Source organism: Oncorhynchus masou, chromosome 31 (assembly GCF_036934945.1).
Source record: "Oncorhynchus masou masou isolate Uvic2021 chromosome 31, UVic_Omas_1.1, whole genome shotgun sequence".
NCBI lineage: Eukaryota > Metazoa > Chordata > Actinopteri > Salmoniformes > Salmonidae > Oncorhynchus > Oncorhynchus masou.
This window is the reverse complement of record NC_088242.1, coordinates 15,438,477-15,463,080: the sequence shown is the minus strand read 5'-3', so window position 1 is coordinate 15,463,080 and position 24,604 is coordinate 15,438,477. Positions and strand designations below refer to the sequence as shown.

General features: G+C 45.6%; 1 pseudogene; it reads left to right on the top strand.

The window, feature by feature from the left end:
• The window catches only part of LOC135524905 (uncharacterized), a 31,102-nt pseudogene extending 6,765 nt beyond the window's left edge, over positions 1 to 24,337 (top strand).
• Positions 24,338 to 24,604: the final 267 nt, after the last annotated feature.

The window sequence follows — 24,604 nt, the reverse complement described above, 5'->3', positions numbered from 1 at the left end:
CATTTATGGATTAGTGATTTACATTTGTGGAAGGTGATTTACATTTATGGATTAGTGATTTACATTTGTGGAAGGTGATTTACATTTGTAGATTAGTGACTTACATTTGTGAATAAATTTGGCATGATATTGATCCCATAACAATGCTTCTACAAAATGAAAGAATGATGGAGTTTGATAAAGGAGGGAGTTTGATAAAGAAGGATGGAGTTTGATAAAGGAGGGAGTTTGATAGAGAAGGATGGAGTTTGATAAAGAAGGATGGAGTTTGATAAAGGAGGGAGTTTGATAAAGAAGGATGGAGTTTGATAAAGGAGGGAGTTTGATAAAGAAGGATGGAGTTTGATAAAGGAGGGAGTTTGATAAAGAAGGATGGAGTTTGATAAAGGAGGGAGTTTGATAAAGAAGGATGGAGTTTGATAAAGTCTCCAGCTCCACACTGTGACTTTCACCATTTTGGAATGTAAACAATTCTTCTTCTACAGGATTTAGCACATTAAACAAACAACACAAATCAACACAGGAAGGTGGCCCCCAAGTGGTCAACAATTGAGTTACAGGATAGCCTAAAGGAAGTACAGAGGCCAGAATGTTTGGTGTTTTGTTGATGTCACTGAGATTTCTTCTTCTAGCCATGGTAGCCAAAATAATGGTCAACTGGAAATGTCTATACATTACCCTAAGCTTGATGGGATGTTAATTGCTTAATTCAGGAACCACACCTGTGTGGAAGCACCTGCTTTCAATATTTGTATTCCTCATTTACTCAAGTGTTTCCTTTATTTCAGCAGTTACCTGTAGTAACATGGTTTTTAAAGATATTTGTCATTTAGAAAACAACATCCATGCAGCTATGAGCCGAAGCACTTGTCTGTTTCTATAGCTCTACAGCTTCGCAAAACAACAATATTCACTTTCCTTACTGTGCCCCTCGGTTCCAGAAGAAGTTCTTAAACGAGCATGAAGAAACTTGTTAGCCGTCAAAGTGGCAAATAGATAGTTGATCTACGAGGAAACAAACCTGCTATAAAACACATTTACGATCTCAGTTAAAATATTTCAATTTAAAACCCAGAATTTATGGTCCTGGGCAGTTTCTTTTTAGCAGACAGAACTGCTGCTATAATTATGGCGGAATATAAGATACATTGTGACTGTAAAGATTAGATTAGAAGTTTAATAGTCACATGTACAGTGTTGCTGGGGGGGCAGCCTGATGGTCTGGGGGTAGAAACTATTGGCCAGTCTTCCAGTTTTTGTCATGATCCTCCTGTACTGCCTGCATCTTAGTGTTGGAAGCGGGGAGAATGGGCCATGGCTCAGGTGGCTGGGATCCCTGATTATCTTCCTGGCCTTTCTGTGACACCTGGGGTATTCGGCTGAGTGTACCACCCTCTAAAGAGCCTTGCGGTTTGCTGTGGTAGAGTCGCCATATCAGGCTGTGATGCAGCTCCTGGTGCTCCTCTAGAACACTGTGGCACACATTTGTGAGTTTTCGGTGGCACTAGGGACATCTTGGTACTTTTACATAGTACACATCATTAAGTATTTGCCTCAGGACTGTAAGCATGTTCAGTAACAGACAATTAAAGAACCCTTAACTTCAACCCTCCACACTCAGGATACAGAAAAACCAAGGAAAAACAAGGTACTCCTTATAATTGAATGAACAAATCAGACCTCGGACTCGTCATTTAGAACATTATACTGAAGCTTTAATCTGTTACTCTATTCACTGGCCGTGAGCCTTAGCTCTCTCTAACCACAGGCCAAGTCCAACATATACCGAAAGCATGTACAAGTGGATAAAACTGATTAATCAATACATTTCCTCTATCCTCCTTCACAGCGTAGCTTTCCTTAGAATAAATCAACGTAGGCCTATAAGTGATTTACCATCTCGAAAGCTCTGGCGCCATCTTATGGACATCTAGTGGGTTTGCATTTGAAACTGTTTCATTTATTTTATTTAACGTTTAACTAAGCAAGTCAATTACAGTTTTTCCCAATTGCTTACACACTAAAATTGGAACTTGAAATGCAATCACCAAAACCTGAAACTTATGTACCAAATCCCTAAAAAAAGTCTGCAAAATTGCAAGCACAATTCCTGCTTTGCAAACAGTTTTCAATTCCAATTTCACACTTTTTGCAAAACACTACACACAGTTCTCTACATTAGGCACAGCATTCAAAATTAAAATCTCTTTAGTCCCTTTGGAAAGCAACGGCAATCACAATGTCAAGCTCTATACACCAATTAGCAACACCCACTCCTCACAGGTGTAAACATTCGCTGCTGAATTGTTCACTTAGAAATCCGAGTTTTAGCATTATTAAAAGCCACGTATTAGTTTTTGTTTTGTTTTGGAGGAAAATGGAAGTCAATGGTGAAGTAAGAGCGAGAAGTGAAGAAGTGGGAGGAAGAGTACCAGTAAGAGGAGGAGGAGGACGTCGAGGATGAGGAAGGACAATTGTCTCAGATGAGATCAGGGCCACATTGGTTGACCATGTCCTCAACCATGGATTGACGGAGGCTGAGCAGAGACTTCAGCTCAATCTGAGCCGCTATACGGTTGCATCTATCCTCAGTACATTCAGAAATGGGAACCGGTAAGTTACCTACCATCTACACTATGCTCTTTATGTATGTATACTGTAGTATACTGCAGTCCGACATATCAGTAGGCCTTTGTTACTCAGTGATTGTTGACCAATGTGACAGTAATTTCGTATTGAAATCAAATAGATTATTTTAGCTTACTGTAACCAATCATATCATATTTGTGGATCTTCTGTGGAAGACACCGGCTGTTCACACCAGAACTGAGAGACGGCCAGGCCATGGTGGAAGACACCGGCTGTTCACACCAGAACAGAGACGGCCAGGCCATGGTGGAAGACACCGGCTGTTCACACCAGAACAGAGACGGCCAGGCCATGGTGGAAGACACCGGCTGTTCACACCAGAACAGAGACGGCCAGGCCATGGTGGAAGACACCGGCTGTTCACACCAGAACTGAGAGCCGGCCAGGCCATGGTGGAAGACACCGGCTGTTCACACCAGAACAGAGACGGCCAGGCCATGGTGGAAGACACCGGCTGTTCACACCAGAACAGAGACGGCCAGGCCATGGTGGAAGACACCGGCTGTTCACACCAGAACAGAGACGGCCAGGCCATGGTGGAAGACACCGGCTGTTCACACCAGAACAGAGACGGCCAGGCCATGGTGGAAGACACCGGCTGTTCACACCAGAACAGAGATGGCCAGGCCATGGTGGAAGACACCGGCTGTTCACACCAGAACAGAGATGGCCAGGCCATGGTGGAAGACACCGGCTGTTCACACCAGAACAGAGATGGCCAGGCCATGGTGGAAGACACCGGCTGTTCACACCAGAACAGAGATGGCCAGGCCATGGTGGAAGACACCGGCTGTTCACACCAGAACAGAGACGGCCAGGCCATGGTGGAAGACACCGGCTGTTCACACCAGAACAGAGATGGCCAGGCCATGGTGGAAGACACCGGCTGTTCACACCAGAACGGAGAGACGGCCAGGCCGTGGTGGAAGACACCGGCTGTTCACACCAGAACAGAGACGGCCAGGCCGTGGTGGAAGACACCGGCTGTTCACACCAGAACAGAGACGGCCAGGCCATGGTGGAAGACACCGGCTGTTCACACCAGAAGAGAGACGGCCAGGCCGTGGTGGAAGACACCAGCTGTTCACACCAGAACTGAGAGACGGCCAGGCCGTGGTGGAAGACACCGGCTGTTCACACCAGAACTGAGAGCCGGCCAGGCCATGCTGGAAGACACCGGCTGTTCACACCAGAACTGAGAGACGGCCAGGCCGTGGTGGAAGACACCGGCTGTTCACACCAGAACGGAGAGACGGCCAGGCCATGGTGGAAGACACTGGCTGTTCACACCAGAACAGAGCCGGCCAGGCCATGGTGGAAGACACCGGCTGTTCACATCAGAACTGAGAGACGGCCAGGCAATGGTGGAAGACACTGGCTGTTCACACCAGAACAGAGACAGCCAGGCCATGGTGGAAGACACCGGCTGTTCACACCAGAACTGAGAGACGGCCAGGCCATGTTGGAAGACTCCGGCTGTTCACACCAGAACAGAGACGGCCAGGCCATGTTGGAAGACACCGGATGTTCACACCAGAACAGAGACGGCCAGGCCATGGTGGAAGACACCGGCTCTTCACACCAGAACAGAGACGGCCAGGCCATGGTGGAAGACACCGGCTGTTCACACCAGAACAGAGACGGCCAGGCCATGGTGGAAGACACCGGCTCTTCACACCAGAACAGAGACGGCCAGGCCATGGTGGAAGACACCGGCTGTTCACACCAGAACAGAGACGGCCAGGCCGTGGTGGAAGACACCGGCTGTTCACACCAGAACAGAGACGGCCAGGCCATGGTGGAAGACACCGGATGTTCACACCAGAACAGAGACGGCCAGGCCATGGTGGAAGACACCGGCTCTTCACACCAGAACAGAGACGGCCAGGCCATGGTGGAAGACACCGGCTGTTCACACCAGAACAGAGACGGCCAGGCCGTGGTGGAAGACACCGGCTGTTCACACCAGAACTGAGAGACGGCCAGGCCATGGTGGAAGACACCGGCTGTTCACACCAGAACAGAGACGGCCAGGCCGTGGTGGAAGACACCGGCTGTTCACACCAGAACTGAGAGACGGCCAGGCCATGGTGGAAGACACCGGCTGTTCACACCAGAACAGAGAGACGGTCAGGCCGTGGTGGAAGACACCGGCTGTTCACACCAGAACTGAGAGACGGCCAGGCCATGGTGGAAGACACCGGCTGTTCACACCAGAAGAGAGACGGCCAGGCCGTGGTGGAAGACACCAGCTGTTCACACCAGAACTGAGAGACGGCCAGGCCGTGGTGGAAGACACCGGCTGTTCACACCAGAACTGAGAGCCGGCCAGGCCATGCTGGAAGACACCGGCTGTTCACACCAGAACTGAGAGACGGCCAGGCCGTGGTGGAAGACACCGGCTGTTCACACCAGAACGGAGAGACGGCCAGGCCATGGTGGAAGACACTGGCTGTTCACACCAGAACAGAGCCGGCCAGGCCATGGTGGAAGACACCGGCTGTTCACATCAGAACTGAGAGACGGCCAGGCAATGGTGGAAGACACTGGCTGTTCACACCAGAACAGAGACAGCCAGGCCATGGTGGAAGACACCGGCTGTTCACACCAGAACTGAGAGACGGCCAGGCCATGTTGGAAGACTCCGGCTGTTCACACCAGAACAGAGACGGCCAGGCCATGGTGGAAGACACCGGATGTTCACACCAGAACAGAGACGGCCAGGCCATGGTGGAAGACACCGGCTCTTCACACCAGAACAGAGACGGCCAGGCCATGGTGGAAGACACCGGCTGTTCACACCAGAACAGAGACGGCCAGGCCGTGGTGGAAGACACCGGCTGTTCACACCAGAACAGAGACGGCCAGGCCATGGTGGAAGACACCGGATGTTCACACCAGAACAGAGACGGCCAGGCCATGGTGGAAGACACCGGCTCTTCACACCAGAACAGAGACGGCCAGGCCATGGTGGAAGACACCGGCTGTTCACACCAGAACAGAGACGGCCAGGCCGTGGTGGAAGACACCGGCTGTTCACACCAGAACTGAGAGACGGCCAGGCCATGGTGGAAGACACCGGCTGTTCACACCAGAACAGAGACGGCCAGGCCGTGGTGGAAGACACCGGCTGTTCACACCAGAACAGAGAGACGGCCAGGCCATGGTGGAAGACACCGGCTGTTCACACCAGAACTGAGAGACGGCCAGGCCATGGTGGAAGACACCGGCTGTTCACACCAGAACTGAGAGACGGCCAGGCCATGGTGGAAGACACCGGCTGTTCACATCAGAACAGAGACGGCCAGGCCATGGTGGAAGACACCGGCTGTTCACATCAGAACAGAGACGGCCAGGCCATGGTGGAAGACACCGGCTGTTCACATCAGAACAGAGAGACGGCCAGGCCATGGTGGAAGACACCGGCTGTTCACACCAGAACAGAGACGGCCAGGCCATGGTGGAAGACACCGGCTGTTCACACCAGAACTGAGAGACGGCCAGGCCGTGGTGGAAGACACCGGCTGTTCACACCAGAACAGAGACGGCCAGGCCATGGTGGAAGACACCGGCTGTTCACACCAGAACAGAGAGATGGCCAGGCCGTGGTGGAAGACACCGGCTGTTCACACCAGAACAGAGAGATGGCCAGGCCGTGGTGGAAGACACCGGCTGTTCACACCAGAACAGAGAGATGGCCAGGCCGTGGTGGAAGACACCGGCTGTTCACACCAGAACTGAGAGACGGCCAGGCCATGGTGGAAGACACCGGCTGTTCACACCAGAACAGAGACGGCCAGGCCATGGTGGAAGACACCGGCTGTTCACACCAGAACAGGAGACCGCTATTGTGAACATGGTGGTGGCAAACAATACCATCAGACTAGGAGAAATCCAGAACCACATAATTGCAAACAACACAACATTCAATAACATTCACCAGGTGGGCTTGTCTACATTGGACCGTGTGTTACAGCGCAACCGAATCCGGATGAAACAGGTGAGTGAAACTCAGAGAGTTAAAGAACAGCGCTATGAATATGTGCAAGTACTATACTGTGAATTTACTATCATATCAGCACTTTATAGACACATTACAGTACTGTAATCCAGTGTATTGTGCCTCACCATATTGACTGCTCTAGGTCTGTCACATATTGTCTTGTCTGTTTCAGTCTTGGCGCTGGATGCCGCTGCAATTCATCACGTTTATATTTACATTGAGGAAGGCTTCAACCTAGCCAAGAGAAAGGGACGGAACATTATTGGCCATTGTGTATGTCCCTGGACAGCGTGGAGGGAATATCACCATGTGCACAGCTGTTAGCCAGCAAGGCATCAGCCATCACCATGCCAACCCTACAACACTGCCCTTCTCATCACATTCCTGGACACACTACATGACATCCTCATTCCAGCCGAGCAGAGGGGTGGACCAGAGCAGCCCAGGTATGTTGTCATCAGGGACACTGAGTGCTGTTTAGCCAGGGAGAACATGGCTTGTGATGTAGATGAGGTGCTGTTTAGCCAGGGAGAACATGGCTTGTGATGTAGATGAGGTGCTGTGGCCAGGGAGAACATGGCTTGTGATGTAGATGAGGTGCTGTTTAGCCAGGGAGAACATGGCTTGTGATGTAGATGAGGTGCTGTGGCCAGGGAGAACATGGCTTGTGATGTAGATGAGGTGCTGTGGCCAGGGAGAACATGGCTTGTTATGTAGATGAGGTGCTGTTTAGCCAGGAAGAACATGGCTTGTGATGTAGATGAGGTGCTGTGGCCAGGGAGAACATGGCTTGTGATGTAGATGAGGTGCTGTGGCCAGGGAGAACATGGCTTGTGATGTAGATGAGGTGCTGTTGCCAGGGAGAACATGGCTTGTGATGTAGATGAGGTGCTGTTTAGCCAGGGAGAACATGGCTTGTGATGTAGATGAGTTGCTGTTTAGCCAGGGAGAACATGGCTTGTGATGTAGATGAGGTGCTGTGGCCAGGGAGAACATGGCTTGTGATGTAGATGAGGTGCTGTGGCCAGGGAGAACATGGCTTGTGATGTAGATGAGGTGCTGTGGCTAGGGAGAACATGGCTTGTGATGTAGATGAGGTGCTGTGGCCAGGGAGAACATGGCTTGTGATGTAGATGAGGTGCTGTGGCCAGGGAGAACATGGCTTGTGATGTAGATGAGGTGCTGTGGCCAGGGAGAACATGGCTTGTGATGTAGATGAGGTGCTGTGGCCAGGGAGAACATGGCTTGTGATGTAGATGAGGTGCTGTTTAGCCAGGGAGAACATGGCTTGTGATGTAGATGAGGTGCTGTGGCCAGGGAGAACATGGCTTGTGATGTAGATGAGGTGCTGTGGTCAGGGAGAACATGGCTTGTGATGTAGATGAGGTGCTGTGGCCAGGGAGAACATGGCTTGTGATGTAGATGAGGTGCTGTGGCCAGGGAGAACATGGCTTGTGATGTAGACGAGGTGCTGTGGCGAGGGAGAACATGGCTTGTGATGTAGATGAGGTGCTGTGGCCAGGGAGAACATGGCTTGTGATGTAGATGAGGTGCTGTGGCCAGGGAGAACATGGCTTGTGATGTAGATGAGGTGCTGTGGCCAGGGAGAACATGGTTTGTGATGTAGATGAGGTGCTGTGGTCAGACCAAAATAGGAGGCAGGATTCAGCCTAATGTCTTTTTTCTTACATTTAGCATGTGTTTTTGTCTTTGTGTTTAGGGAAAGAAAGAATGAGCCACTCATTTGTTTTTGTATAGAAAACCCTTTATCTTACTGCATGTTTTCTCCTGTTGGTACGGAAAGTGTTACATACAAAACACAAGTGTTCAAAAATTCTGCATTTTGGAAATAAATTACTGTTTTTTTGTTACTGTATTGCATTTGTGTGTTTGAGTTGGTAGCCATTACTGTAACAATATTTACAACCAGCTACAGTAACACTGAAACTGCTAAAGTTATAAACCTACTGATGGGATATTCAGTGTTTTGTGTTGAGCACATCAGTGTGTTGGTTGGTAGACCGATCTAGTCATATGACGTGTGTCATTTTGATGCAAAAAAAAAACAATTTTGGAAAGAACAGTTTTGTTTCCTTTTGCTAGTTTGGAAAAATGGCCCAAAGATTCAGCAAACGTGTATAAACTAACACTTGAGATGCTGTTTACCCTGGCTGTGTCACAATTACATCTACTTTCTCATGAGGTGTGCACTTGTTCATTTCCCTTTATAGTTTTGCAATGAAATGACTGATATATGGAAACTCCCTCTAGCCCATGCTAACACCAATCCAATGCTTTTACATTTGGGGGGAGTAGCAAACGAGAGTACACTTAGGAGAGCTTATTGGGATGCACCTTGAGTCACTTTTCAATGTCTGCCTATAGGTGGCAGTACAGTGACTCTATAAAGACCACTTTGCGACCCAAAGCAGTCGGGGCCAATAGTGACCAAAAGTTGCCATTAGGCACATCTCTAGAATGAGCTTTCCATCTTTGAATACTAACCATAAGATGAATGCACTACTGTAAGTCACTTTGGATAAGAGTGTCTGCTAAATTACTCAAATGTGTCTGTAATGTACAGTGGGGGAAGAAAGTATTTAGTCAGCCACCAATTGTACAAGTTCTCCCACTTAAAAAGATGAGAGATGCCTGTAATTTTCATCATAGGTACACTTCAACTATGACAGACAAAATTAGGAAAGAAAATCCAGAAAATCACAGTGTAGGATTTTTAAAGAATTTATTTGCAAATTATGGTGGAAAATAAGTATTTGGTCAATAACAAAAGTTTCTCAATACTTTGTTATATACCCTTTGTTGGCAATGGCAGAGGTCAAACGTTTTCTGTAAGTCTTCACAAGGTTTTCACACACTGTTGTGAGCAGTGATGTTTTGGGGCTGTTGCTGGGCAACACGGACTTTCAACTCCCTCCAAAGATTTTCTATGGGGTTGAGATCTGGAGACTGGCTAGGCCACTCCAGGACCTTGAAATGCTTCTTACGAAGCCACTCCTTCATTGCCCGGGCGGTGTGTTTGGGATCAATGTCATGCTGAAAGACCCAGCCACATTTCATCTTCAATGCCCTTGCTGATGGAAGGTTTTCACTCAAAATCTCACGATACATGGCCCCATTCATTATTTCCTTTACATGGATCAGTCGTCCTGGTCCCTTTGCAGAAAAACAGCCCCAAAGCATGATGTTTCCACCTCCATGCTTCACAGTAGGTATGGTGTTCTTTGGATGCAACTCAGCATTCTTTGTCCTCCAAACACGACAAGTTGAGTTTTTACCAAAAAGTTATATTTTGGTTTCATCTGACCATATGACATTCTTCCAATCTTCTTCTGGATCATCAAAATGCTCTCTAGCAAACTTCAGATGGGCCTGGACATGTACTGGCTTGAACAGGGGGACACGTCTGGCACTGCAGGATTTGAGTCCCAGGCGGCGTAGTGTGTTACTGATGATAGGCTTTGTTACTTTGGTCCCAGCTCTCTGCAGGTCATTCACTAGGTCCCCCGTGTGGTTCTGGGATTTTTGTTCACCGTTCTTGTGATCATTTTGACCCCACGGGATGAGATCTTGCGTGGATCTCCAGATCGAGGGAGATTATCAGTGGTCTTGTATGTCTTCCATTTCCTAATAATTGCTCCCTCAGTTGATTTCCTCAAACCAAGCTGCTTACCTAATGCAGATTCATTCTTCCCAGCCTGGTGCAGGTCTACAATGTTGTTTCTGGGTTCCTTTGATAGCTCTTTGGTCTTGGCCATAGTGGAGTTTGGAGTGTGACTGTTTGAGGTTGTGGACAGGTGTCTTTTATACTGATAACAAGTTCAAACAGGTGCCATTAATACAGGTACCGAGTTGAGGACAGAGGAGCCTCTTAAAGAAGAAGTTACAGGTCTGTGAGAGCCAGAAATCTTGCTTGTTTGTAGGTGACCAAATACTTATTTTCCACCATAATTTGCAAATAAATTCCTAAAAAAAATCATACAATGTGATTTTCTGGATTTTTTCCCCTCATTTTGTCTGTCATAGTTGAAGTGTACCTATTACAGGCCTCTCATCTTTTTAAGTGGGAGAACTTGCACAATTGGTGCCTGACTAAATACTTTTTTGCCCCACTGTACATGGTTTGGAGCAGGGCCATAACCAGGGTCTGAGAATGTTGAAGCTAATTTACTGTATTTCTATACAATTTAAAAACTTTAAAATAGCTATTTGAAGAACAGAAAAAACTAGCAAAAAAATAACCCAGGCTTTACCATCTTGGCTGCTGTAGCTTCATTCACCTCAGTCCATCTACAAACACAGTCTGGTAGCTATAGAATTAGCCACTACACCAACTCAGCACTGGGATTCTAAACTGATCTATTTGTAGAGAAGGTATTTTAGTAACAAAAAATGAACTTGTTTTCTACAGAAGAATTTTACAGAAAATATCCTACAATTCTACACATTTTGTGAAAGGGTGGGAGACATTTTGCAGTTTTAAAAGTTAATTTCCTACAATTCTACACGAGTTGAGTAAAAAATCAAAAACCCAGGTCTGAACTTCGGTTTCCTCATATGTAGCAACTGCGGCCCAGGGGTTTAAATGATGTTCCTGAGGGTGTTAGGACAGACATGCCATTTAGGATTAAGTTGCTCTCAGACACTGATCTACAGTCAGTTATATTTTCCCCTCCACTTGTTAAGATAGCTAGGTGGGACAACCACATGTCATAGTAAGTCCATTTTCCCTCAAAGTAGCTATCAGCGAAGTCAGTGCTAGTAGGGGGGGGGAAGTAAAGTGTGTTCATGCTTTAAAAAAAAGTTTAACCCCTGCTATACATCATACACATACTCCCCAGCTAAATCCATGTAGTCCTTTCAAAAGCCCGACCCCATACCTTTTCCTATCCCAGAACACACCCTAACCATAGCCCACCACATATCTCTGCCATTAGATAACTCTGTGATACTTCCATGGTCTCTGGCTCTACACATTTACATACACACACAGCCTCACCAAGGCCCTGTTAACCACCCTCTCCACACCAACTGCTGAGACACACATTCCACTGGTGTGTGAGAGAGAGAAAATGTACTGTTAATTTGTATTGTTTATTTCACTTTTGTTACTGCACTTAACGTAACATGTTAACATGTGTTTCCCATGCCAATAAAGCCCTTAAATGGAAATTGAATTGAGAGAGAAAGAACAATGTAAAGAGAGAGAAAGAGAGAGAAAGAACAATGTAAAGAGAGAGAGGGAGAAAGAACAATGTAAAGAGAGAGAGAGAGAGAGAGAGAAAGAACAATGTAAAGAGAGAGAGAGAGAGAGAGAGAGAGAAATAACAATGTAAAAGAGAGAGGGAGAAAGAAAATACATGAAAAGGTATCAAGTACAGCCGTCCTCCCCTCAGTAGCCTCCTGTGCTAGGTAGGTTAGTGACTGACTGACTTGCTGGCTGAATGTGGGGTATGGGCTATTTATAGAAGGCTTAGCAATACCACAGCTTCCTCCTCCCTGCCTCCACCCCCCTCCCTCCATGCCTGCCTGCCAACCCCAACAGATGGTAGGAATGTGTTACAGACTGGAGGAGAGAAACTGACAAACCTTAATCTGGTTGAGAGAGAGAGAGAGAGAGAGAGAGAGAGAGAGAGAGAGAGAGAGAGAGAGAGAGAGAGAGAGAGAGAGAGAGAGGTATGTGGTGTTGATGGTATCCTTAACTTCTTGGTGACAGGAGGCAGTATTTTCATGTCCGGATGAAATGCATGCCCAAATTCAACTGCCTGCTACTCATCCCCAGAAGATAAGATATGCATATTATTAGTAGATTTGGATAGAAAACACTCTGAAGTTCCGAAAACTGCTTAAATTATGTCTGTGAGTATAACAGAACTTAGCAGGCGAAAACACGAGGACAAACCATTCAGATTTTTTATTTTTTTGAGGTGACTCTCTTTTCAATGGGGTTTCATTGGGAATCCAGATTTCTAAGGGACCTTCTTGCAGTTCCTAATGTTTCCACTGGATGACAACAGTCTTTAGAAATTGGTGGAGGTTTTTACTTTGTGTAATGAAGAAGTACGGCCATTTTGAACAAGGGTCACTTGAAGGGTACTGTTAGAGGCGCGTGACCAGAAAGCTCGCTACAGTTTGTTTTCCTCCTGTATTGAACACAGATCATCCCATCTTCAATTTTATCGATTATTTACGTAAAAAAATACCTAAAGTTGTATTACAAAAGTAGTTTGAAATGTTTAATTTGGTATCTTACATGTGTGATTTAATGAAAGTTTGATTTTTATAGTAATTTATTTGAATTTGGCACTCTGCATTTTCCCTGGCTTTTGGCCAGGTGGGACGCTAGCATCTAACATATCCCAGAGAGGTTAATGAAATGATCAAATATACAGACAACAAATTCCAATTGGCTATACTACAACTCTTTAACATCATCCTTAGCTTTGGCATCTTCCCCAATATTTGGAATCAACGACTGATCACCCCAATCCACAAAAGTGGAGACAAATTTGACCCCAATTACTACCGTGGGATATGCGTCAACAGCAACCTTGAGAAAATCTTCTGCATTATCATTAACAGCGGACTCGTACATTTCCTCGATGAAAACAATGTACTGACCAAATGTCAAATTGGCTTTTTACCAAATTATCGTACAACAGACCATGTATTCACCCTGCACACCCTAATTGACAACCAAATAAACCAAAACAAAGGCAAAGTCTTCTCATGCTTTGTTGATTTCAAAAAAAGCCTTCAACTAAATTTAGCACAAGGGTCTACTATACAAATAGATGGAAAGTGGTGTTGGGGGTAAAACATACGACATTATAAAATCCATGTACACAAACAAGTGTGCGGTTAAAATTGGCAAAAAACACACAAATGTCTTCCCACAGGGCCTTGGGGTGAGACAAGGATGCTTTGAGCCCCACCCTCTTCAACATATATATCAACGAATTGGCGCGGGCACTAGAAAAGTCTGCAGCACCCAGCCTCACCCTACTAGAATCTGAAGTCAAATGTCTACTATTTGCTGATGATCTGGTGCTTCTGTCACCAACCAAGGAGGGCCTACAGCAGCACCTAGATCGTATGCACAGATTCTGCCAGACCTGGGCCCTGACAGTAAAATCTCAGTAAGACCAAAAGTAATGGTGTTCCAAAAAAGGTCCAGTCGCCAGGACCACAAATACAAATTCCATCTAGACACTGTTGCCCTAGAGCACACAAAAAACTGTACATACCTTGGCCTAAACATCAGCGCCACGGGTAACTTCCACAAAGCTGTGAACGATCTGAGAGACAAGGCAAGAAGGGCATTCTATGCCATCAAAAGGAACATAAAATTCAACATACCAATTAGGATCTGGCTAAAAAATACTTGAATCAGTCATAGAACCCATTGCCCTTTATGGTTGTGAGGTCTGGGGTCCGCTCAGCAAACAAGATTGCACAAAATGGGACAAACACCAAATTGAGACTCTGCATGTAGAATTCTGCAAAAATATGGCATGGCTCTCGAGAAGACAGGCTTTGTGCTCACTGCCCACAAAATGAGGTGGAAACTGAGCTGCACCTCCTAACCAATGTATGACCATATTAGAGAGACATATTTCGCTCAGATTACACAGATCCACAAAGAATTCGAAAACCAACCCAATTTTGATAAACTCATATCTACTGGGTGAAATTTCAGTGTGTCATCACAGTGAAGAACAAACACCATTGTAAATACAACCCATGTTTATGCTTATTTATTTTCCCTTGTGTCCTTTAACCATTTGTACATTGTTACAACACTGTATATATATTTATAATATGACATTTGTAATGTCTTTATTCTTTTGAGACTTCTGTACATGTCATGTTTACTGTTCATTTCACTTTTGTATATTAGCTACCTCACTTGCAATGTTAACACATGTTTCTCGTGCAGAGAGAGAGACTTTGCCAAAGTTAACATATTTTTCTCATGCCTAAAAAGCCCTTAAATTGAAATTTAATTTATATGGAATTGAGAGACGGAAGAGAGAGATTGACAGAATGTGAGATAAGGGGGGCGGCAGAGAGAGAGAGGTTGAGAAACAGAAAGAGACAGAGCGACAGCCTAACTATCTGTTGTAGCTGATAAAGTATTTTTTTTTACAAAAGATGGAGATACCATGCGTAGACCTATCAGCAGTACCGGATGTTCCTTAAAAAGGTCTCTAAAAGACCCAGAACATGTCAACGGTAAAAGACTAAGCACTCAACACCGAATGTTTAAAGAAATATATTGAACATTTTACTCAAACTCTTACAAAACAACTGTTGCAATCAAATCGTATTGGTCACATACACATGGTTAGCAATGTTAATGCGAGTCTTGCAAAATGCTTGTGCTTCTAGTTAACAGTGCAGTAATATCTAAAACTAATCTAACAATCTCCCAACAACTACCTAATACACACAAATCTAAAAGGGTGGATGAGAATATGTACATATAAATATATGGCCGAGCTGCATAGGCCAGGTGTAATGGTTTTCTTGTGGGGAAAGAGAGGCGGACCAAAATGGAGCGTGGTTAGTTTTGTGCATCTTTAATAAAGATGAAAGTACTACAATCTACAAAACAAGAAACGTGCAAAAAACAAAACAGTCCTATCTGGTGCCACAAACACAGGAACAATCACCCACAAAACCCAACACAAAACAGGCTACCTAAATATGGTTCCCAATCAGAGACAATGACTAACACCTGCCTCTGATTGAGAACCATATCAGGCCTAACATAGAAATGGACAAACCAGACACACAACATAGAATGCCCACCCAGCTCACGTCCTGACCAACACTAAAACAAGGAAAACACACACGAACGATGGTCCCCCCCCAAGGTGCGGACTCCGAACGCACAACCTAAACCTATAGGAGAGGGTCTGGGTGGGCATCTGTCCGCGGTGGCGGCTCTGGCGCTGGACCCCACTCCATAATTGTCTTAGTCCCCCTCCTTAGCGTCCCTTGAGTGGCGACCCTCGCTGCTAACCTTGGCCTAGGAACCCTAACAACGGGCCACACTGGACTGAGGGGCAGCTCCGGACTGAGGGGCAGCACAGGCAGGTTGATGAATCGAGCAGATCCTGGCTGGCTGGTGGTTCTGGCAGATCCTGGCTGACTGGCGGTTCCGGCAGACCCTGGCTGACTGACGGATCCTGGTGGATCTGGAAGATCCTGGCGGATCCTGGCAGTTCTGGTGGATCCTGGCAGACTGGCAGTTCTGGCAGACTGGTGGATCTGGCGGCGCTGGGCAGACTGGCGGCGCTGGGCAGACTGGCGGCGCTGGGCAGACTGGCGGCGCTGGGCAGACTGGCGGCGCTGGGCAGACTGGCGGCGCTGGTTCAGACGGGTAGCTCAGGCGGCGCTGGGCAGACGGGTAGCTCAGGCGGCGCTGGGCAGACGGGTAGCTCAGGCGGCGCTGGGCAGACGGGTAGCTCAGGCGGCGCTGGACTGAGGGGCGCTGGCGCCTCTGGACTGAGGGGCGCTGGCGCCTCTGGACTGAGGGGCGCTGGCGCCTCTGGACTGAGGGGCTGAAACTCTGGTAGCGCTGGACAGGCGGGAGTACCTGTGTTGATGGGACGGAGAGACAGCCTGGTGCGGGCACTGGTGGTACCGGGCTGGGGACACACACACCTGAGGGCGAATTCCTTGCATACTACGCCAAATCAACTCCTCTCTCTCTTCACACTCCCCCAATTCTATTAACACCTCCTCGAGTGTCTCCTCATCTCCCATCCGTTCACTCTCCTCCATTCTGTCCAATAACTCCTCGACCCTCTCAGACTCAGCCCTCAGCTTCGCCGATAGCTCCGCTAACATCCATGGCTCCTTACTGTTAACAGGAGGAGTTGGCTCAGGTCTGGCTCCTGACTCTGCCACACTCTCCCTGTGCCTCCCCCCAAGACATTTTTGTGGGTGCCTCTCGGGCTTCCAGCTGCTCTGCTGTGCTAGCTCCTCATAATGCTGCCTCTCTGCTTTCGCTGCCTCCAGCTCGGCTTTGGGGCAGCAATATTCCCCTGGCTCTGCCCAGGGTCCTTTCCCGTCAAGGATCTCCTCCCAAGTCCATTCTTCCAAATAGTGCAGCCTCTCCCACTGCTGCTGCTGTTGCTCCTGCTGCACCTGTCGCTTCTCCTGCTGCCTGTTTACCACGCCGCTTGGTCCTTGGTTGGTGGGTGATTCTGTAATGGTTTTTTTGTGGGGAAAGAGAGGCGGACCAAAATGCAACGTGGTTAGTTTTGTGCATCTTTAATAAAGATGAAAGTACTACAATCTACAAAACGTGCAAAAAAAAAAACCCACAAAAAAAACAGTCCTATCTGGTGCCACAAACACAAAGACAGGAACAATCACCCACAAAACCCAACACAAAACAGGCTGCCTAAATATGGTTCCCAATCAGAGACAATGACTAACACCTGCCTCTGATTGAGAACCATATAGGGCCTAACATAGAAATGGACAAACCAGACACACAACATAGAATGCCCACCCAGCTCACGTCCTGACCAACACTAAAACAAGGAAAACACACACGAACGATGGTCAGAACGTGACACAAGGTGAAGTAGATGGTATAAAATACAGTATATACTGTACATGTTATATGAGTAATGTAAGATATGTAAACATTATTAAAGTGGCATTATTTAGTGTCATTGTTTAAAGTGACTCGGCAGTGGCTCGGGTGATTGTTGTCCTTGATGATCTTGGCCTTCCTGTGACATCGGGTGGTGTATGTGTCATGGAGGACATGTAGTTTGCCCCTGGTGATATGTTGTGCAGACCGCACCACCCTCCTGATAGCCTTGCAGTTGAGGGCGGTGCAGTTTCCGTACCAGTTTCTGCGCTGTTGCGCCTTCTTCACCACACTGTCTGTGTGGGTGGACCATTCCAATTTGTCTATGATGTGTATGCCCAGGAACTTAACTTTCCACCTTCTCCACTACTGTTATGTTGATGTGGATAGGGGAGTGCTCCCTCTGCTGTTTCCTGAAGTCCACGATCATCTCCTTTGTTTTGTTGATGTTGAGTGAGAGGGTGTTTCTGACACCACACTCTGAGTGCCCTCACTTCCTCCCTGTAGGCTGTCTCGTCATTGTTGGTGATCAAGCCCACAACTGTTCTGTCATCTGTAACTTGATGATTGAGGTAGAGGAGTGCATGGCCATGCAGTCGTATGTGAACAGGGAATACAGGAGAGGGCTGAGCACACACCCTTATGGGGCTCCAGGGTTGAGGGTCAGTGACAGGCCATCATTGAAAATAAGAATTTGTTCTTAACTGACTTGCCTGGTTAAATAAAGGTTAAAAAATGTAAAACAAAATGTTGTTTCCTACCTTCACCACCTGGGGGCGGCACGTCAGGAAGTCCCGGATCCAGTTGCACAGGGCGGGGTCGAGACCCAGCTTGATGATGAGTTTGGAGGGTACTATGGTGTTAAATGCTGAGCTGTTGTAGATGAACAGCATTCTTACATAGGTATTCCTCTTGTCCAGATGGGTTAGGGCAGTGTGCAGTGTGATTGCTATTGCGTTGTCTATGGACCTGTTGGGGCGGTCAGCAAATTTGAGAGGGTCTATGGTGTCAGGTAGGGTGGAGGTGATATAATCCTTGACTAGTCTCTCAAAGCACTTCATGATGACAGAAGTGAGTGCTAGGGGGCGATAATCGTTTAGCTCAGTTACCTTAGCCATCTTGGGAACAGGAACAATGGTGGCCCTCTTGAAGCGTGTGGGAACAGCAGACTGGGATAGGGATTGATTGAACATGTCCGTAAACACACCAGCCATCTAATCTGCACATGCTCTGAGGATGAAGCTGGGGAAGCCGTCTGGGCCAGCAGCCTTGCGAGGGTTAACACGTTTAAATGTTTTACTCACGTTGGCTGCGGTGAAGGAGAGCCCACAGGTTTTGGTAGCGGGCCTTGTCGGTGGCATTTTATTGTCGTCAAAGCGAGCAAAGAAGTTGTTTAGTTTGTCTGGGAGCAAGACATCGGAGCCCGCAACGGGCTGGTATTCTTTTTGTAGGTCGTGATTGACTATAGATCCTGCCACATACCTCTCGTGTCTGAGCCGTTGAATCGCGACTCTACTTTGTCTCTATACTGACGCTTAGCTTATTTAATTGCCTTGCAGAGGGAATAGCTACACTGTTTGTATTCGGCCATGTTTCCGGTCGCCTTGTGACTCTTAGGAGTAACTGCATTCCATACTTTGGTTTGGTAGACCAAATGTTAGCATTTTCTGATGAAAACTGTGTATGAATTTCAATGAGCAGGTGTGCAAAGCGGCTGTCACGGCCGTATGCCCATATAAAGAGTTCATGCTACACAGCCCTATGCCCATATATAGAGTTCCTGCTACACGGCCCCAACCCAAGAAAGGTCAGAGCCCATATACTGTATGCTCAAAGTTGACAATCTGCGTTATCAACTTCCAACAATGCTCACAATGGACAGTGGCTGATCGGTAATTGACTAAAACCATTTGCACTCTGTCTTTGTGTGGGGCAAGGACCATTCACACTCTGTCACACAAGCAATACTATATTATATTAAACATCAATACAATACAATTCAAATCAATATAGTTGTAAAGTATACAAGTGAAGGCTGGAGAATGGAATGGGATAGGAGAATGGAATAGGATAGGAGAATGGGCAATAGGAGAATGGGCTCATTGTAATGGCTGGAACGGAATCAAACGTCATATTCCATTTATTCCATTCCAGAAATTACGAGCCTATCCTTCTATAGCTCCTCCCACCAGCCTCCACTGCAGTAGATGAATAAGTGAACGTTCTTATTCCCTGTGACGTGACGCTTGCAGAACCCTATGTGGCAGAAAGCACAATTACAGTCTTCTGATATTGCAATACAGTGGAGTCGAATGAGTTAGAATATCAAATGCTGAAGATTTTTCAAAAAACATTTTAGGGAACGTAACTGTAACGCTATTTTCATACAATTATAATTATCATCATCATCCTCTTCATCATTATCATCATCCTCATCAGCATGGGGTGTTCATTCTGGATCCACCAGGAAAATTAACACTACATTATTCATATTTTTATTTATTGTATTATAATTGTTTTTTTATTTAGCCTTTATTTTAACAGGGAAGACATATTAAAAACTAGGTCTCACTTACAAAAAATAGCCATTATACCAAAACTATAACTATATCTACAGTACCAGTAAAAAATGTGGAGACCTAATTCCAGAGTTTCATGGACTGATGTTCCAGGTGACTACCTCATGAAGCTGGTTGAGAGAATGCCAAGAGTGTGCAACGCTGTCATCAAGGCAAAGGGTGGCTACTTTGAAGAATCTCAAATATAATATCTATTTTGATTTGTCTAGCACTTTTTGGGTTACTACATGATTCCATGTGTGTTATTTCATTGTTTTGATGTCTTCACTATTATTTTACAACGTAGAAAATAGTAAAAATAAAGAAAAATGTGTAGGTTGTCCAAACGTTTAACTGGTGCTGTACATATGTATGAATATATGTATGTATGAACACATTAAAATACAAAAACACTGTCAATGGGAAGCGCAAATAAATCATCACAAATCACCCAGAAACTGTTACATTCCTCTACAAATAAGTCCCCAATCGATACTTTAAATTGTCCAAATGGCACCAGAACATAATTAACATGATGAATCAATACCATTGATAATCCAGGTACTTCAAGGACAATTCCATCACAATAAAAACAGTTATGCTGTAAGTGTATATGCACTACTGTAAGATTTGATAGAAATGTTGGTGTTTTATTGTTTTTGTCAGTCACATTGCATGATTTCTCACATTAGTCATTTTTAGAAACTCTGGTCGAGTTCCTGCCCATGGATTTGCAGGCGTTGCATCACCCATTGGTTGCATGCCACGTCAACGACAGTGCAGTCGGGCATCAGATTTTGCAATATGATGTGGTTAGCTCATATGTTAAATACCTATCCGCGCGTGGTAAGATCTGGCATGCGTCTGCAACGCAGTTGGGCAGGAACTCAACCTCTGTTTCACCCTAGTCTACAGTGTACTATTATTCACAGAGTGTAATGCTCTACTAGCAAGCCCAGCTAAAATAGTCTAAATATATTGCATGGGTGTATTAAATCAAAGTGTATTTGTCACGTGCGCCAAATTTATTTTTGTTATTTTACCAGGTAAGTTGACTGAGAACACATTCTCATTTGCAGCAACAACCTGGGGAATAGTTACAGGGGGATGAATGAGGCAATTGTAAACTGGGGATTATTAGGTGACTGTGATGGTTTGAGGGCCAGATTGGGAATTTAACCAGGACACCTCGGTTAACACCCCTACTCTTACGAAAAGTGCCATGGGATCTTTAATGACCTCAGAGAGTCAGGACACCCGTTTAACGTCCCATCCGAAAGACGGCACCCTACATAGGGCAATGTCCCCAATCACTGCCCTGGGGCATTGGGATATTTTTTTTAGACCAGGGGAAAGAGTGCCTCCTACTGGCCCTCCAACACCACTTCCAGCAGCATCTGGTCTCCCATCCAGGGACTGACCAGGACCAACCCTGCTTAGCTTCAGAAGCAAGCCAGCAGTGGTATGCAGGTGTGGTAATGCTGAATACAGGCTCTAACCAATAGTGCAATTTAAGTTAAAAGAAAATATATATATTAGTTAAACAATAGATAAGAAAAAAGGAAACAGTAAAATGACAGTGAAAATAACAGTAGCGAGGCTATATACAGGTGGTACCGTAGAATCAATGTGCGGGGACACCGGTTCGTCGAGGTAATATGCACATGAATGTATAGTTAAAGTGACTATGCATAGATGAACAGGGAGCCGCAGCAGCGTAAAAGAAGGGTATTTCACGTGATTTAAGGGTTGTAAATCCAATTTGCGAAAGATTGTCTTCCAAATATTCTCAAATCTGCTTAAAACAATATGTGCATTTACCCACCAAACAGACTTATTGCGGGTAAAAGGCTTTGAGTGGTGACGTAGTGCACATAAAAATAACTTTTGCCACTAAAAAAGTTAAATGGTTAAGTGAAAAAGTTAAATGGTTTTCCATCATTTTCAAATCCACTGATGGTTTGGTCTCAAACTGTTTTGTTAAATAACAAATGTGTCCACTCTGGCCATGGCATATGCACTTGAACCAACCGCTCACAGGCTACCAACACAAAAAGATCCCACCATTTCGAGCAAACAAATTTGTTGTGACTTTTTAATGTGTCAGGTAATTCATCTGTATGAAATGGTTGGAATGAAATGTGGTTATTGTCACCATTATACTCAAAAGTAATTTGAATGTAGATCTAACAAACGCCGCTACCATACTGTATCATAGCCTTTTTCACTCCTTCGAACAACGTACACTTTTATTACAATGCACTGGTTCTTAGTCATTGAATACTAATTGACGAACCCAGCAAATTAAACATCCCAGGTCTGTGGTATTTTTCTGAAAAACAAATCCAGTCACCGGAGGCACATCTATTATGAGGAACACCTTGCCAGTCCACTCTGATTGTAAAATGTGTGAACCACGGTCAAATAAATATTTATATCCAAATTTTCCGGAAGCTCACTGCACATCTCTGGTAGTGGGAAGCCATCTTTGATGACGTAATTGTCTTGCGCGACTACTGGTATGGGGAGTGAGCTTCGAGAAACATAAAATGAATTTTAAAATGTGTAAGACATCCCGAAATACTTAATAATAACATTCCAAATGTCAATGTTGGCCTTTAGTCCAGAAAAGCAGCTTTGATGAATTGTTTCTCCCTTCCTTTACACAGTGTGAAGCCATGGAAAAACACAGTGTTCCTGATCATTCTGTTATCAGGTCAGTAAAGGAATAACACAATTTAAAGTTTTTGCATTACCTACTAAAATAAATAATACATTAATACATTTAATGGAAATGATGTATAAATCAGAAAGTGTTCTTTTGACAATTTAAATCATCTGTTGCACATGTTTCAATTTATATTTTCAGGGCTGTGTCCTACAGTAACCAAAGCCACAACCATGGTACAAATGATGGAACCTGTTGCTACCCAACCCCAAACAACGGAACCTGTTGCTACCCAACCACAAACAACAACACTCCCTACTACATGTGGCAGGCCAACTGAGAAAACGGCCTACTGGTGCAAACGCAATGCTCATCTGGTTTGTGAATCTGTGTAATGTTAAACTGCCCGAGCAGATCTCTACTCTCTGACAAGCATAGCATCCTCTCGTATCCTCGTTTTTGTGACTGTTTCCAAAGCAAATGTGGTCTGCAACGAGACCAGCATGACGGTGGCTGTGGAGAAGGCCTCCATCGTGGGTCTCTGAGGACCACCTGCGTCTTAATGACCCGTCCTGCAGCCTGAGCTCCAATAGCAGCCAGCTGCGGTACCCAGCTGCAGGTCTGGACTTTTATTCACAAAAATAAGTGCCTATCCAGGATCAGATCCTCCCTGTTCCTATAATCATATTCATTATGATCAAAAATGGAAATCTGATCCTATATCAGCACAGTATTACATATTTGACGTATTATTTCAACCAGATCTTTGCCATTTATATCACTCTGACAGTGATCATCAATTAAAGCAAAATATGTTGCTTTTTAGGAGGAAGAGGACAACCTAATCTTCAGAAACGTGATCACTTCCTTTGAGGACTCTAGTGCCGTGATCACCAAGAGGGACGAGATGGAGATCGAATTCTGGTGCGTCTACCTCAAGAAGGGCAACGTGAGCCTGGAATTCCTGGCCCACAAGATTCCGTCCATTTTCAGAGAGGGCTTCGGGAAGTTCACCTACCAGTTTGAGTTCTACCACAGTAGTAGTTTTAACAGGATGGTGGATCCAGCCAGTTACCCAGTGGAGGTGTGTATGTAGTGTAACTAGTTCACTGAACTATGCTTGCCTAATGTGTTACCTAGCCTGACACCTTAAGATCCAGACTGATTAGGTTTTATCATCAGTGGGCTAACTCGATCTTGATTCATGCAGACAGCCCAGTTTCATAGAACAAGAAATTGCATCTTCTTTGCTGCTGTAGGGCGGCAAGCAGTCTAGTGGATAAGAGCTCAGGGCTTTTAACCAAAAGGTCACTGGTTCGAATCCCGAGCCGACTAGGTTAAAAAATCTCTCAATGTGTCCTTGACCAAGGCACCTAACCATAATTGCTCCTGTAAGTCACTCTGGATAAGAACATCTGCGAAATGACTCAAATTCAAAATGATGTACTTTCCCGATGTTATATATAGTTATATTGAGTTAACTAATGAATAATGTTAATTTATCCCAAAGAGGATCTGGTCAATGTACAGGCTAATTGGTTATGTCACAGATCTAGAATCAGCTTACCTGACCCAAATCTTGACCCTTTGGGTTGGTGGAAGGGAGTAAAACTAACAAACTGACCTTAGATCAGTGTCATAGGACAACATCATCTTCTCTGTGGTTCCAGGTGGAACTGAAAGAGATGGTCTCCATGGAGATCACGTCCTCGGTCCCCAACACTGAAATGTTTGTGGTGTCATGCATAGCAACGCCAACAGACAATCCCAATGCCCCAGAGCACTACAGCATTATATATAGCTCCTTTCAAAGCTATCTGAGGTAGTTTGAACACCAACTATATCTGTCATTTCTTGTAATATTTAGTGAACTGGGAAAAATGAAGGATACACATTTTTTGGGAGGAACACTTTGTATCACAGGAGGTTGATGGCACCTTAGTTGGGGAGGATGGGCTCATAGTAATGTCTGGAACAGAATCAATGGAATGGTAATCGAACACATCAAACACATGATTTCCATGTGTTTGATACCATTCCATTCACGCCATTCCAGACATTATTATGAGCAGTCCTCCCCTCAGCCGCCTCCT